The sequence below is a fragment of the Mustela nigripes genome, chromosome 17, assembly GCF_022355385.1.
Source record: "Mustela nigripes isolate SB6536 chromosome 17, MUSNIG.SB6536, whole genome shotgun sequence".
NCBI lineage: Eukaryota > Metazoa > Chordata > Mammalia > Carnivora > Mustelidae > Mustela > Mustela nigripes.
The window spans coordinates 1444959-1449401 of NC_081573.1; the positions used below are offsets into that span (position 1 = coordinate 1444959).

The following is a 4443-nucleotide window of genomic DNA, read 5'->3' on the forward strand; positions in this document are numbered from 1 at the left end:
ACAATTTTCCTCTGTGAAGTTAGGAAAGGAAACTTTCAGGAAAGGGTAACTTCAACATGTGAGGGATTTGGAGAGCAGAAAAATTAAGGACCTCAGCATGTTTTCAGCTTAAATGTATCTTTAAAAAAAAGATTTTATTTATTTGACAGAGAGACACAGTGAGAGAGGGAACACAGGAGAGGGAATGGGAGAGGAGGTTCAGTCCCAGGACCCTGGGATCATGACCTGGGCCAAAGGCAGACATTGAACGACTGAACCACCCAGGCGCCCCTTAAATGTATCTTCTGATATTTTACATGGCTTTCAAAGTTCTAACATAATTTTTAGGCTCACCTTTGCATTTCTCCTATTCAATGCACAAGATTTCATGCCTTGAGATTTGTTTTGCATGCTTGTTTTGTATTTTATCTTTTTCAAATTGATTAGTTTCAGTTGCTTCTTAAAAAAAAATCACAGCTAATTTTATGCTCTCTAATGAGGAATAATTTAGATCCTACTCTAAAGGTTTTATCGATCTCTACATGTTTTCTTTAAATTACAAATCCCACAGTTTAGGGTAAAAGTGAAATATTACACAATAATTTCGATGGTGGGTTCCATTGGCCAAAAAAATCACATGATTACTTCTGTTGCTGTATTAATACTGGTCCATATTTGGTAAATCCATTTTGTTCATGGACAATATTCAGGTTCTTACTAAGTTTTCATCTTCACTCACAAGTGATGATGGTTAATGGAAAAATTAGTTTAACAAGAATGAGAAATTGGCACAACCAAACCTAAATTGAAATAAATTTCAAAGATGATAATGTATGCATGCATAAAAGTGGGTTATTTAAGGATACAACCAGGTAGGGAAACCTGGCTGACCCCATTGGTGGAACGTGCAGCTCTTGATAATAAGAACTCAGCTGTGAGTTTGAACCCCATGTTGGGTATAGAGATTAGTTACAAATAAAGTCTTTTAAAAATTATTTATTTATTTGACAGAGAGAGAGACACAGTGAGAGAGGGAACACAAGCAGGGGGAGTAGGAGTGGGAGAGGGAGAAGCAGGCTTCCCGCTGAGCAGGGAGTCCAGTGCAGGGCTCCATCCCTGGACCTTGGGATCATGACCTGAGATGAAGCCACCCAGGGGCCCCATAAATAAAGTCTTAAGAAAAAAAAAAAAAAGATATGACCAGGTAGCTATGAGAGTATAGCCTGCTGGTAAACACCCCAACTTTATTGCAACCTGGCCATTGCAATATTTAAATAAGTCATATAACCTCATTATAATTAAATTCTTGGCTGTAAAATGCACATACTTGTAAATACTAAATAATTTACAATAGGTAAAGCATGAGTAAGAGCACTATACAAAGAAATACATCAAACTTGAGAAATCATTAATTAATGAAGACACGTGTATGGGAAAGAAAATATCAGGGGTAAGTAATAGCAAGGGGAGAATTTTAAATTTATTTTCCACAAACAGCGCACAGCTCATGTGTTCATGAAGACTCCTCTCTTTGTGGATGCGAACACTGAGCCCTGGCGAGTGACAGAATGGCCTTAATGGATGTGAAATTTGCTGTAATCTTTCTATTGCAGATGGTCCTTGGAACCCTGGGAACTTCTTGCTTTTCTGTCATTGTTCGTCATCTCTTGGCTTAAGGGGATACAGGTCAAAGTCCACAGATTCGCTTCTTAGGTATTTGACTTTAACTAACTCCTTGGTCATTCTCTCCAGAGGAATCCCAGAGACCATGGAGGCTTTTGAGTTGAGATATTTTCTCAGTGACTTTCTATACAAAGTTGTTTTCTTCATCCACAGAGTGTCCAGGGGGTTGTCTATGGGCACCATGTGCCTCCTGAGTATCTTCCATGCCATCACCATCAGCCCCTGGAACTCCTGGTGGGCAGTACTTAAAGGGAAACCTCCCCAGTACATTGGCCCCTCAAATATCCTTTGCTGGATCCTGAATATAAACCTAAATATTATTGTTCCTGTGTATGTGACTGAGAAATGGAACAACAAGAATACTTTAAAAAATATGGAATTTGGATACTGAGCTTCTGCACTTCACGACAAAGACACAGACTTACTATATACGGTATCGATTTCCTCCCATGAAGTTTTGTGCTTGGGACTCATAACTTGGGCCAGTGGGTTCATCGTTTCCACCCTGTATGGCATAAGCAGCAGGTCCAACACATTTATAGGACCAAAGTGTTCTCCAGATGCTCCCCCGATATCAGAGCCCCCCAAAGCATCCTTCTGCTGGGAAGTACCTTTGTGTCTCTTTATACCCTCTCTTCCATCAATTACGTATTTTTCGCAAGACCAGTTGGTGGCTGATGAATACTTCTGCCCTAATCAATGCATGTTTTTCAACTGTCTGCCCCTTTGCTCTTTGAGTCATGACTGATGAGGGAGTAGGAGGCTGGCTGAGGACGGAGCAGGGGCTGGCGCCTTGCACCCCCTCTCCACCCACTCCCCTTGGTAATATGTGTGACATTCCACAGGCACCCCTGACTGCCCTATAAGAAGAGCAAATGGTTAACTTGCAGAGATCACAGTCCTGCAAGGCAGGAGTCTCTCTTGGGTTACAAATGTCCTTGAGATTTACAACAAAGAAGTTACCTTATCAATAGCCCAATTTCCAAAGACACATAACTCAGTTCCTCAAGCCCTAACGTCACCCTCCCCTCCATAAAAAAAAAAAACCGAAGGAGATGGAGGTAGAAGGAAAAGTAAATAAAGTTAAATTTCTTTTAAAGACCTAAATCTCACTAACAAGGACGTTTGATAGCAGGAATGTAACATTCCACCAGGAGACTCCCAATTGTCTTTATGTTAGTGCCTCATTAGAGGGAAAGTGGCCTTGGCTTGATAGTAACCAGGCCTTCCATATCCTGACAGTCTTCTTTACCCCAATAGCCCTTCTGAACTCACCTACCCAACTCCTGTGTATATAACCAGCCACTCCTCACATGCCTGGTGCAGCAGCATCTCTGCCTGCCCATGGGTCCTGTCCCCGTGCTCTAATAAACCACCTTTTTGCACCAGAGATGTCTTAAGAATTCTTTCTTTAGCCGTCGGCTCCGAACCTCACCCCACCGAACCTCACCTAGGTTCAAGAACTTCATCAATGACCACTGTATATCCAGACTCTTTTCTGTGTGCACAAGAAGAAAAATATAAACTATCTGGTTTCCACTGTGTTCAGCTGCTTATACACTTATTCTTCAAGGAATCTTCAGCAAAATTACAGTTCATCTCATTTTACATCGAGTTTTGAATAAGATAAAAATTTCTGCTACAACAATAGTGATTAATGGCCACTTGTAAGTGAAATTCTGTGTAAATACTATGGAAGTACTCATGTAATTGCATTTTATTAATGGCTGTAGTGGAGAAATTCAGAGTCCAATAAACAAAACATTCTTGAAATACTGTGGAGACACTGGAAATGTTTTTGGATATGTAATTTTTAATATAAGAGACCAAATTTTCTCAAGGTTTACTGGCCATGTGATAGTAAGGCCAGTGTCTTTTTTTGGAGTGGGGGTGTGTTCTCTACTTCTTCCTAGATAGGCCAGTGCCTTTCAGAGGAATAACATGTGGGATGACCATTCAGAGAATTCAAGGTAGAGGCTTCCGGGTTCTGTATTGGGATGCAAGTGGCCTGAGGTATAGCTGGGGGAAAATTAGGTTTTAGTTTGAAGGACAATGACATCCAGGTTGTGCAAATTGTGTCTTACATCCTTAGAGAATGGTAGGTGTCTGAAATAAGAAAACATGTGTGTGGAGAAAAATGAACATATTAAAACTGTTTTTAGTTGAACATTGGAATTGTGAACTCCAGGGGATAAAGGAGAATCTTGCAAGAGGATATGTTAGCTGATGTTTTAAAAGGGTAGATGTGGAAAGCAAATATTAAATAAATGTTTGATGTCTGTGATAAAAAAATGAATCAATTTTTAGGGTCTGCAGAGGGTAGATTGTTCTGGGTTAGGCATCGGGGCCAACTGGCCAGTTGCTAAGAAGCAGATTTTAGGGTGGGTGTCTGCATCCAGTTTTAGGAGAAAAGCTTATAAAGAAAATCTTCAAGCTTGGATTAGTAAAGGAGTAACAACTTGGAGACCAGAGACATTAATCTATTGAGTTTGTTTTGTTTAATGAATTTTCCTGCTTTTTGAAATTACCCACCAGAGCAAATGGACACATTTGAAAGAAACAGTAGATATCAATTCACACATAATTTAATGTAGATATCTGTGAATAAATTAAATGATAAGGATTGCAACTTTATTATTATTATTATTATTATTATTATTTTAAATTTTTAAAAAAGATTTTATTTATTTATTTGACAGAGAGAGATCACAACTAAGCAGAGAGGCAGGCAGAGAGAGAGAGAGAGGAGGAAACAGGCTCCCCACAGAGCAGAGAATCTGA

The 4443-nt window shown here is 39.6% G+C and overlaps 1 pseudogene; it reads left to right on the top strand.

Moving 5' to 3' along the window:
- The first annotated feature begins 1547 nt into the window (after positions 1–1547).
- Positions 1548–2399, top strand: LOC132005823 (vomeronasal type-1 receptor 2-like; annotated as a pseudogene).
- Positions 2400–4443: the final 2044 nt, after the last annotated feature.